Genomic DNA, 13,245 nt, shown 5'->3' with positions numbered 1-13,245 from the left:
GACCTGAAAGTACAAAGGGGAAAGAAAAAACTAAACAAAGATAAATAACAAGAACCTCAACAATAGACCTACGAATATCAACTAAGATTCCACAACTGATAATGATTACAAAGGGGATTTTAGCACAAAATAAGTTTGGATGTGCAATAATGAAAGAAAGATAACAAATCTCAACATACAATGAAACAACTTATCTTCTTATCACCTTCAAACCAAGGTACAAGGGTATGATTGTGTTTCATTAATTACATATGCCATTTGAATCAAAAACCAATGGATTGCATAAATACACAAATATATGACCAATTTAACATCCGATATATCAGTGATAATAACTCGGTAACACATGTGGACATATGAACTAATTGCATTCTTTATTATCCTTCTGAAAATGTACATGTCCAAAAATCTTTGGGTACAAAATATCAAGCCAAAACTTCTTATACAATCTCTTTGAAAAGTTTTCCAGAATTTCCCCTCTGCCAAAAGTCCCCCTACATTTGAATTAGCCTTGTATTTATAGGCTTTCCCAAGATAACTACTTTGTAACCACTAGCATAACTAATAAGGATAACCACCTAAGTGATCACTTCTAAGAACTACCTTTTTGGGAACAAGTTAGGATTTACCTAACTTTTATAGAAATTAAGTCCAAATTCTAACTTCTAGTTACAATAAGTGACATAAGTCACTTTTACAAAAGGTAATTTAGAACCTATAACCTTGAAAGAAAGTCCAAGTTCTGATTTGTTGAGGTGGGCATTTTGTCGTCTGCAATCCCTGAATTGCTTTTTGATAATAACATGGCCTTTGAGGACATCCACACCGATTATTTTTGTTAAGCATCATTTCCTTTTGTGAATCTATGATGATACCATTCATCTTCATATTCAAGTGATTCATACTAGTTTGAAAGTGCAGCCATTATCACAAATCCTATAGGTCCAGTTCAAATATTTTTTTGATCCAATTTAAATATTATTTTGTAGTGTATCCATTGATTTCTATGTTTCCATCAAGCATTGATCGGTGTCCATCTTGAAGTATATGAAGTCTTCATACTTCACAATTTCCTTAGGGATCCTTTTGTTGGCGGCAATATTGTACATGAATAAAACTAGTTAATTAAGTTGTAATTGTCTTTGTTAGTTCGGCAACTGAGAAATGGTAGTTACAGTGCGACGGTTGGCACTCGGACCCCCTCGGTACCTTTATATACCTCGGAGGTAACTTGTACAAGGGGACATGATTATGAATGGAATAGCATCTCTTATGTTTTATCTGATATCTATGGCATTGTTATTCTGCATTAAGTGTTCTATCTGTATGTTCTAAACTGTTCACCCAGAGGGTAAACACCTTTCCTTGCTCTACATTGTTGGCGGCAATATTGTACACGGAAATAAAACTAGTTAATTAAGTTGTAATTGTGTTGGTTAGTTGGCAACCGAGGGGTGGCAGTTGCGGTGCGACGGTTGGCGCTCGCACCCCCTCGGCATCTTTATATACTTCCGAATGTAACTTGTGGAGGACACTTATGAATGGAATAACATCTGATATATTGCATCTGATATCTATGGCATTATTATTCTGCATTACGTGTTTTATCTGTGTGGTTTAAGTTATTCACCCGAGAGGGTAAACATTTGGCGTCGTTGCCTAGACGTACTCGGGAACGGAAGACGCGGATGGCGCACGGACACGATGGGCCTACCCGTTGGTGAGGTAAACCCAGAGGCCGACGACGCTCGAACAGAACTTTACACAGGAAAAGACAGTGCAACGAGAGAATTCTCAATTCTGCTCCGGTAGCCATCCAGACCTACGTCCGACGAGAGGCAACAGAGGCGGAAATCCCACCAAGTGTCGTGTGGACAGCGTTGAAGGTGCAGGATGGTGCCAGACCAAGAAGGAATTGAACCTTGAATCTTCTATATTCAAATAAAAGTGTCATTGAGACGAGTTGTATCTGAGGAAATGTATTGCGAATTATGGAAATGTACAGCAATTAATGCCCAATCTATTGAATAAAGATAGAAATAAAAAAGCAGAAACGGACGAGTGGGAGGCCGCACAGAGGGCCTTGATTTTGGAGCAGCGAGTAGAACGGAGACGGAGGCTGAGGCAACTTGCCGAAGCACAACCTGTCGAAGGGTGGCCCGAGGGGAACCAAGGAGGTGTCACGGAGGGTGCAAAAGCTGATGGGAATTTCTATGCGTCACCAGAACACCGTAGGGTGCGGAGCCACGAAGAGTTTCTGGAGGAAACAAGGTTAAGGAGAGATCTAGTCGAAGAGACCTGGGATCAGTTCAGAAACTTATCCCTTACACCACAAAGTGAGGATCACCAAAGGGAGCCAAGAGTGGGCGCGGGTGACAACGAAGGGGAGGATAACCGTACGGTAGGTGCCACACTCGGCAGGCAAAACACCGTACCTCCAGTCACCCACGCAGGACACACCACCCGCACCGGAGGGAGCAGCGCAACGCCCAGACACAGCCACAGCCACCTCCAGGAAGACGACCCCCATCGATGGGGAGTAAACAGAAACTGCCGAAGTTCAATGGCGACGGGAAGGAAGATCCCGTCCGCCATTGTCGAACGTGCGAAACCATATGGTCAGCGAACGGTGTTACCGACCAAAATGAATGGGTAACACAGTTCCCAGCAACTTTAAGGGGAGTGGCCATAGACTGGTACTCAGACATGGATAAGGCCAAAGTCGGCACATGGCCCGACTTGAAGAAGGAGTTTGGGATAGAGTTCCACCTCCTGAGAGATGACAACGAAATAGTCACTGAGATCTATGGAACGAAGCAGAACAAGAACGAGACTGTCCGAGCCTATAGTCGACGGCTGAAGGAACTATTGGGAAAAATGGAGAGTCAACCAGCAGATGGGTTGAAAAAGCGATGGTTCGTGGAGGGACTAAAGCATTCCCTCCGAAGGAAGATGAAAATCGTTCCACCTACATCGTACGAAGACGCATACAATAGAGTGATGGATCTCGAGAGCGAGACCAAGACATCGAAGAAAAAGAAGAAGAAGGATAGCTCGTCCGAGGAGGATGACTCGTCACAGGAAAGCAGCAGCGACAACAAGGCTGGCAAACAGGTGCAAGCGCTCCAGAGAGGCATGGAGCGAATGAAGAGGGAATTCAAAACAATGAGAAGCACCGGTCGAACTGAAGGGGACATATGGTGCACTGAGTGCAAAGAGGAGCATACAAAGGGTACTTGCCCGAAGAAAGCATTCTGTGAGATTTGCCAAGTGATGGGACACTCCATCAAGGAATGCCCATACAACATGAAAACCTGAAGTACGCAAATGAGCCAAGTGTTGTTCACGGAGCAGGCCACAACATCCGCACCAACAGGTACGGCCCAGCAAACCAACACAACGGCATCATTTGGAGGTTACCAGGACAACAGACACGGCGGCGGAAGGAAGAGCAACAATAACAATAACGGAAGCCGTATCTAGTATGACGCCAAGGGCCGGCCATTTATCCAATGTAGGGCCTGTAATCAATGGGGGCACTTCGCCTGTGATTGCACGAAGGAAGCCACCCCTCAGCACCTCTGCCGATGGTGTGGGCCAGGCGACCATGAGGACGCAAATTGCCCACAAGCAGGGGTTAATCTCCTCAACATTAAGAAGGCTGAGAAGACTGGTGAGAAAGAAGTACCGGCGATCACCCGTGCCCAGACGAAAAAAGCCACTTATCCCGAGCCCCGTATGGAGAAGGAGAGATTACAGGAGGCAAAGGCCAATACTGAACGAGAGATGACGGCCGAATGACGAGACAACGAGGTGGCGAGTACATCATCCCGTACGGAAGCAGAAAATAACATCATTGGGCAAGTACTGCAGATGGAAGTACCTATAAGGGTAAAGGACCTTCTAGAAACAATGCCACGGTTAAGAACCGCCATTTTTAGTTCCATACAAACCACTGCGTAGGCACCTTTGCGTGCCACACGAGCGGAAGTTCCGGTCAGCCCCTCGGCTGACCTAATGTTGTTGGCCTTAAATAGTGGTCGGCATCCTGCTGTAGTAGAGATGGGAATTCTCGGGGCTATCCTCAAAGACACCATCGTGGACGGAGGTTCGGGGGTGAATGTACTGCCAAAGGATACGTGGAAGAAGCTGGGGAAGCCAACACTATGGCCACCCACGTTCAACTTGGTAGGTGCAAACCAGCACGGCATCAAGCCACTCGGCACCCTAATGGCCCAGCCGGTCACCATCGGCACGCAACCTTTCATACTAGATTTTGTGGTAATCCCACTCAAGAAGAAGGGGTACGACGCCATCTTAGGCAGAGGGTGGCCGGTTACAGCAAAGGTGAACCACGACTGGAAAAAGAACACCCTTTCTATGGAGAAAGGGGGGCGGAAGTACACCATTGATTTGAGGACCCAGGTTGTTGACGAGGAACTGACATCATCTTCGGAATCGGAGGGTGAAGGAAAAGTTTACCCGAGGGACGAAGGACGGGGCTACAGGGAGCCCAATGACGAAGGGATTCTCAAACTAGGAGAATGCTCTGAGGATGAGACAGGGTCATTGAACGGGCTCTTCCACTGGCAGATGGAGGATTATGAAATGTTCCAGAGCTACAGGCTCGTAGTAGAGGAACCAGAGCAAGTAACAGAGGAGGTGTACCTGCCAGAATACATAGAATATTGGAAGGGAGACGCCCCAAACCTCGGTTACGTAGATAATCCGAAGATCAATTGTGTCGGCAACGATTGAACCCTTGTGTGGAAGGCCGCAGCTTTCAAAATCTTTATTATTCTTCTTCTTCTTATGTACGGGAAGGAGACCGTGGTCCCTATAGAATTTGTGGTTCCAGGTCTTCGGATGGCCATTGAAAATAGATTGACCACCAACGGGCCCAAATTGAAACCCTACCACGCGAAGCGCGCAGGGGACCCGAGAGGCCAGACGGACACCCGAGAGGATGGAAGGGGACTCGAGAGGCCGGGCAGGCGACTCAAGAGGCACAGGACCACAGCAGGAGACTCTCGGGCAAGGAAAACCGAGAAGGATGAAGGGCGATCCCAGAGGCATGGGACCCGAGCCGAAGACTCTCGACAATTAGATTATATAAGAAAAAAAAAAAAAAAACCCTCACCGTACGGCCGTACGGGAGGTGACCGTACGGCTGAAGAAAAAAAAAAGAAAAGAAAAGAAGGCGCACGACGGTGGGACCACCGTGCGGTGGACACCCGCACAAACAAAGTGCAAAACACAAAAACGCACGCAAAGGAAAAAAAGACGCAGCCGCACAACCACGCAGCCGCTTCGTCGTCAGTAGTCACTATACGGTTGAACTGCGTTGGGCATGCGGAAGGAGGACCATACGGTGTGCACAATTGAGCATGTTGTCCGTACGCTGGATGTGTGTCTGTACGGTAAGGAGGGTGTCGACCACACGGGAAGGTGGCCGCACGATTGGAGGTGTCAGTGTTGTTGTTGACCGTACGGGGAGGTTGTATGGCCGAGGTGCCATCGAGGACACTACGGTGAAACAAAAAAAAAAAAAAACGACGACGACCAGATTGAAAAATCATTCGATGACATATGGAGCCAGGACGCTGAAAATATTAGAGTGGAGAAGAAGGGTTTTGACACCTTAAAATATCACAGAAATGATGTGCGCCATGGACTTTCGTATGGTTCTGAGGGTTGTAAATTGGTGTTGGCGGCGGGGGGCTGCCCCTTGACCCCGCGAGGGGCGCTGCCCTAGACCCCAGTTTATTTTTGAGCTACAGTACACTTGTTGGAGTTGGGCGAAGGGCATTAGAGATGTCACGGTAAGTGTTGTGGTTTTCCGTACTGTGAGAAAGAAGCCTGCAGCTAAGCATTGGCGGGGAAGCCATAAGCCGTAGAGGGAGACGGATTTGGAGCTTGGGAACAAACAGAGTTTGAGGGAAGGCATTGCAGGTCCGCGCAGTTGTATGACACCAGGGAGTTATTCAATTCAGTTACTAGCCTTTGGGGAGTGTAATGGAGGATTTGAGGTGTCTCCTAGCCTTTGTGCCAGCAGGTTGTGGCCACCTCCAGGCAGGAATGGTACGCTTTGAGGAACTTGGAGTATGTCTCGGCTGGACGTGAGGTTGCCTTGGTGGATGCAAAGAGGACTCGGGAGGAGCTGACCACCAGGTTGGAGGCAGTACTAGCGTGAGACGTAGCTCAGTGTACCCATGAGTTGGATGCCGAGAGGGCAACACCGGTGGCTATCGAGGACAAATTGGCTAGGGAGACAGTATCATTTGAGTAGCAGTTGGTGGAGGTTGAGATTGAAAAGCATGTTTTGCAGACAAGTTTGGTTTAGGCACAGGAGGATTGTGATGTCAAAGGAAGCACTAATGGTGAAATCCGCACTTGAGCATAGGATGGTAGCAGAAAAGGGTTTTTAAGCGAGGACGCAACAGGTGTATAAGTTCCGGGCTCAACTGGCGTCAGTAGTTCTGTTTAATGTCATTTCTATTTTGTATTAAGTCTTTTCTTTTGGGGGGGATGATGTTGGCGGCAATATTGTACACGGAAATAAAACTAGTTAATTAAGTTGTAATTGTGTTGGTTAGTTAGCAACTGAGGGGTGGCAGTTGCGGTGTGACGGTTGGCGCTCGCACCCCCTCAGCATCTTTATATACTTCCGAATGTAACTTGTGGAGGACACTTATGAATGGAATAACATCTGATATATTGCATCTGATATCTATGGCATTATTATTGTGCATTACGTGTTTTATCTGTGTGCTTTAAGTTATTCACCCGAGAGGGTAAACATACATCATGCCTTGGAAGGTTTTGAAGTAACCCCACAGAATAGCTCTTTGAGCTTGTGCATCGCCTAATCCATCTAGAGTTTCCTTCATCTGCACTGCCACTAGCCTATACTAGGCCCATTGAACTTTTCCTACATCGGGGACCTCATTCATGAAATAGAAATACAGACAGATAATCAGGGTACCGAACTTGAATACATGGTTTTTGTCCTGCTTTATCTTTTCAGATTGTTCAAGAGCTCACTGTGGAGCACCTCACACAAATCATACAATTTGTCTTCCTTGAGAATTTGAAAAGCAGCGTAAATGGCCGTACCGGATATTGAGTTATCTTTGCTCAATTGATAGACTGTGTAGCCCATCACCATGGATGCAAATCTAACATCATATTCAATAATGTCACTGATTGTCATCGATCTCCCATCGCGGTCGAAACCGATTGCCTCTGTCACGGTCTTGTTCTTTGCATTCCTTAGGCCAAGAACTTCACCGGTTGCATTCAAGCATGTTACGACTTTGATTGCTTGCTTTGTGATCTTGTGCAGCTTGTCAAGCCATATAAACTCGCCATGAATTCTGCTCAGAATGCATCTAACCCATTCAGGTTCGTCAAAGACCGGAAAATTCATGAATTGAATGAAATCCTTGTCTTGGAGAGATTTGAATTCGGGTTTAAGGTTTCCCATGCCATCTACCATGTGCTCTGTGTAAAGCTTCAGCATTTCAATATTTTCGAGCTCTTCAAAATTGCAATGGATGTAAGCCCTAATGTCTTCAATATGTAAATCATCGCACGAAACGGACGAAAACGCTCCTTCTGGATCATCTTCCATTGATTTATATGGATGTTTCTTAAATTTAGGCCTTGCCCTATCAGTTATGTGAACAACCAACAAAGTCACCACACCAGATGATGCCATTGACAAATTTTAGGTTATGAACAAAGAAAGTTATCGAACTCTAAAAAATACCTTTTAGTCTTCAACCGGACGCAAGAAATCTTCGTTAAATCTCTTCAAAGCTAAGGGTTCACTGCACAATCTACTTTGCCAAGCTCTCTTGCTCTTTTGCTTCGAACGCAATATGAGAAATGAGAGTTAAATCGCCTTTTTATCTGCCACATACCTAACATTTAGGTATAATCACTGCTCAACCCTAACTCTTCCGGATGCTTTGTATCTCATGAATATTATTCCGGAGTAACAAGTTGCATGAAGTCTTCCGGAGATCTTTCAGGATCGACTGCACAAACATTCACAATCATCTGCAACCTGCCGCACCCAGTTACTGTAATATCCCTTGCTGATTATGGCCTTAAATGTTGAAGATAGGCTCAAGGAATACTGTCAAACAGTTGTCCTTCAACCTTTAAACCAGCAGTTACTAAAATCTGATTGCTTTTAATGGCTCAAGGTATTATATCAAACAATTCACATACAAACATTAGGCTTGTTCTAAGTTTCAGACTGATAACCTTGCATGTTATTGACATAGGAAAAGGCTTTGCATAACTTTGTGTGTTATTGACACCGATACACATGGATTGTATTTGCAAACATTTCAGTGATATCTAATATTACAAACTCAATGCATAATGGCTCTTTTGATATTTCAAATGCATATATATGAATCACTAAACTGAAAACAACTTGAATATGCATCAAATTGGGAAATTGTCATTCTGTCAAATAGTTGCCATACATGCTTCAGAATAACAAACTAAATATCCAATACTGTTGTCATTAAGATCTGATTACAATTTCAGATTGTTACAAATGACACAATAGCACTGATTTCTCAGACCTAATTGACTTATGAGGTATTCAATGGCTACCCCTACTTTTCTGAACATAAGGTACTCAGAGATTAGACATTACATAGGCAAATAATGATCAAGAACCTGGTTATTTGATGCCACAAGGAAGAGTAGATCCCAGAGACCATGTACGAGCTGTCACGTGAATTTTTGAAGGCTTCAATAGTGAAATCGTCCCACTTGGAGTATGGCGCCAAAACCCCTGAGTTGCAGATGAATTAACAAATAAATGCAGCGCTTTCTCCTCACCAAGTAATGATAGGAATGATTGTCAATGCCAGACAAATTGAATGAACAATTACCCACAAAATTCTGAGCAACCAGCAATGAGTAATGAGTGAAAATGTGTGGCTCAGTAGGTCTGATCGAACTCCATGGCAGACTATGATTAGGACTGAAAATCAACTGCAAACTCCTCCAAATCTCCACCAAAAACTCCTCCAAGAAATTGCCTAACTCCTAATTAGAATGTAGATATCAAAGATCTTGAATCTGAAGCATTCTCCTAATTCAATCTCCATGAATATTGATACAAATTACAATAAGCTCTAAGTTGAACTCCTGAGGTAGAGTTCACAACCAGCGATAATTCGGAAAGATCTTTCACAACCTCAAAATCGCATTACCAATTGAGAGTTTCCGTTCCCAATGGCTGAAGATAAACTGCAGAAACCCTTGGCTCCACAAGCTATCAAACAAAGGTGTCAAAATATTCGATGCCAAACAATGAGACTCGTCCCCTATTTATTCTTTTTCTCACATGCATCAACCTCCCTTCTAGAAGATTCCCTTTTATAAAATAATATTTAATTGCACTTTAGAAAATATTAAAATATCTTTATAATATAAAGTGCAATTAGCAACATACGTGAGAACACATTATCTCACCAAAAATCATATAAAAATAGAATGTGAAGCCACAAGCAACTGCCCAAGCGCCCCTCTTATCAACTCCTTGGCCTACGAGGGTCAAGTAATAGGCCAAACCCTTTTGCGAACTGATCCTCATGAAAATGGGGACATTACAGTTATAGATCTCAGACGGGGGGTTTTTAGGATCTGCATGAAAAGCTTCCCCCTAAGGCTGGTGCCTTAGTTACTGGATGAGGTTCCAGCATCGGAATTAGGTGTGGACTCATTCACTGCATCTGAACCACCCTTCTTGACCCATTTCTTCTTGTACTGCTCTCTGATATCTTCAACATTCGCTTTGCCCTTATCATCTGACTTGTTCTTGTCTGTCGGAGCATTCTGGTTCATATTCTTGCTTCTATAGAATTTTGCAAAGTGACCAGATTTGTTGCAAGCATAGTAAACATTGTTGTTTATCTGATTAGGCTTGAAATTACCTTGATTTCCCCTTGATCTGCATTGATTAGCAATATGTCCAAATCTTCCGCAAGCATAGCATCTTATATTTCTCCTATTTACCATACTTTTGCATTCAATTGACTTATGTGTTAGGAATCCCACAGATACTGAGAGGGGGGGGTGAATTAGTATCTGACCGGTATATAGAATTTCTTAACTTAAAACATGCAAAACATAATATAACAGTGTACCGGTATGCAAGAAATAATGCAATAAACAGAATTAAGAACATCCACATGAAAAGCACACCATAACACAAGGTTTTAATGAGGAAACCCGGTGTGGGAAAAACCTCGGTGGGATTTGTGACCCACAATATTCACTCACTGGCCAATAAGAGAATATTACTTACAATAGGGGCCTACACATGCAAGAAGGCCAACTGCCTAGAGCTCACTGCTCAATGGGAAGTCTCACTGACTTACAATGAGGATTATACAAATCCAATATCTTGTACTGCTTTACAATAGCATCTTCACTGCCTGATCCAATACCGATTGCTACTCTGCTGCTTACATAAACCCCTTAACCTATATTTCGCATAATAGGTCTGCCTAATATTTTTCCTTATTACTTACATCACCTATATCAAATGTCTACAATGATCTCTTTTATATATAAGTGTTATTTTACAATTTGTCAAGTCGTCTTACAAAGTTTTACACTAATAGACAAAATATAATATAACAAAATCCTGTCGGCCTCTATGCCGGTATACTTCCTTTCTTCTGTGTCAGTGCTGGTGTCTTGAGTGTCGGTGTAGAGTGTGATCTACTGATGCCGGTATAATGCCTTTGCCGGTGCCATAAGATTGCAAGGTTGCCATCAATGACAAAACTTTCAATCACATACAATGTCTCATTGGAGTGTGCATATGCCAACATTATGACCATATCTATTGCAATTGAAACATTGATCGGAGAATGATGAACTATTCAGATTTGCCCTATTTCTGCATTGACTTTCCATATGACCAAATTTATTGCAAACAAAGCATTTACCATTGAATTTATAAGCATTAGGTTGCCTTACCGGAGATCTCTTGTTCTTCTGAGGTTTAGCATTGCTTTGACCAGATTCGGAGCTTTCTCCTTTCTCAAATCCAAGTCCTCCCATATCACCTTTATTCTTTTGACTTTGTAGCATCTCATCCAGCTTAGTTGAGCTAGCATTGAATTTTTTTCTGTACTCATTAGCAGTGGTGAGTTCATCTCTCAGAATTATGATCTACCTTTCAAGCTCTTGCTCATTATTCCTGGATTCTATCAATTCAAGCTTCAACAGGTCATTTTCATGATTAAGTTTGCAACATTCATCAGATCTATCCTTCGCTTTCCTCATTCTTCTTCCTGTCTTCAATCTCCTTTGTCAGCTTCATCACAATGGATTGCATTTCATTCTTCAAGGCTGCATTATCTCTAGCAAGTTTTTCACATTCATCTGTCTTGTCTTTTAAGGCTTGGTCATCAATGCTTTGGTCTTCTTTCTCCTTAAGTTTGTCCATAAGCTCCTTTCTCTTTTCTCTGGATGTGTTCACTTTCTCCTTCAATGATTCAATGAAGTCTTCAGCATCGCTCAGATTTCTTCTCAGGATATTTGCTTCTTTTCTTGTTGTATCTAGATCTTCAAGTGCCACAGTAAGTTGTTTTTGTAATCTGGATTCCATTGCTTCACTATCCCGGATCTTCCTCAAGTTGTTAGGCTTCCCCGGAGGAACTAGGCTCTGATACTAGTTGTTGGAATCAATGAACACTGAGAGGGGGGGTGAATCAGTGTTCTGCAATTTATAACTTTCTTCAACTGATTCTTAAACCACCGGATGCAAATTAAAAAAAGTAAAGTACAAAAACTCAACACACACAAGCATAAAACCATAACACCGGAATTTTTACGTGGAAAGCCGGAAAGGGAAAAACCACGGTGGGATTGAGACCCATAATATTAAAATACTGTGATCAGGAGTATAATAATATTACAAGAGGAATGCACATGCATTCAAGCACACTACCTAGAGCTCATTGCTCAATTACAAAAGAGAGGGCTACAACCCTCGGAGGACTCACTGTCCTATAAACGATTACAAAAGATAATTGATTGTCTGAACTGATGAATAGCATCTACAAATGCCAGAATGTAGTTCTGGTTAAGCAGAAGAGTCTTCTTCCACTGTTCTAGCACTCCGCTTTGTTCTGCTCTGCTTTGTCATATACCAAAGCATAAATCCAAGGGTAGCGCACAGACACTCGTACAATCTTCGCACATCACTATCGAATATCAAAATGCTCATTTAGATCGGTCTTATATATCTGCATCACTAGATTAGGTCACCAACATGTCGGCTCCAAAAATATGAAACGTGTAACAAGAAATCGGCTCAATCCAATTACAAATATACATGCGGACCAAAACAAATTGATAATACGCTTCACATAAGTCGGCAAAACAACCTCGAACACGGCACCAATCAACAAAATCATCTCGAAGAGTCCGCATAACACGCTACACAACAATAACCTTGTTCTTCCTAAAATACCGGATACCAGATCGTCAAACTTGCATGAGAATCAATACCGAAGGCTAGGATTGCGGACTAAGCAATTCCAACTGACAAATCGACTACCTCTTCCACCGTAAACAAAAATGTGCACCCAAAATTGAGTTCTACTCAATGTATACATACTCTGTCAAACATTGTGTTCCACCTTCCAAACTTAAGCAAAACTTCCGATAGAATGAATTTGCATATACCGGATGACGCTTCTGATCTGAGTTGCCGTCAATGACAACCCCTAAACAATCCTCAAGCACTTATCTCTTCCGGAACAGTGTCTCTTGCCAACACCTTTATTCGGCATGAAATATAAGATCGGCAACTTTGCTTGGACGATTAAACAGTTGATGGGGATGGCAAACTTATGTTATCGATTCTTTTGATATAAACACTAATTTACTGACTTGTTGTGCGAATCGCACACCCATCCCCGTCTTGGACAGGGACCCCCCAGTTTGTGCCTTTCTGTCCTGCCCTGAAATTTGGCTAAGTCTGGAATTTCCTGATCCTGAAATTTGGCTAACTCTAAAAAACTGAGGAAACCTCCAAAACCTAGAATTTGCAATATAACTCCTGGAGGGCCGAAACCACTCTCAAACATCCTGGAAGTATATATGGAATATAACTTAAAGTATAATATCACTTATACTTAAATGTTATATTCCATTAAATGATCCTCTGGGGAGATCTGGACAAACTTGCCCAAG

General features: G+C 43.0%; 1 protein-coding gene across 1 annotated transcript in view; it reads left to right on the top strand.

Annotated features, from left to right (window-relative positions):
• LOC131032552 (CSC1-like protein HYP1) overlaps window positions 1-13,245 on the top strand; it is a 326,093-nt gene that overhangs the window by 269,255 nt on the left and 43,593 nt on the right. The gene's annotated exons all lie outside the window — the stretch shown is intronic.

Source organism: Cryptomeria japonica, chromosome 3, assembly GCF_030272615.1.
Source record: "Cryptomeria japonica chromosome 3, Sugi_1.0, whole genome shotgun sequence".
In the NCBI taxonomy this organism is placed as follows: Eukaryota; Viridiplantae; Streptophyta; class Pinopsida; order Cupressales; family Cupressaceae; genus Cryptomeria; species Cryptomeria japonica.
This window is presented reverse-complemented; position numbering and strand designations above follow the sequence as displayed.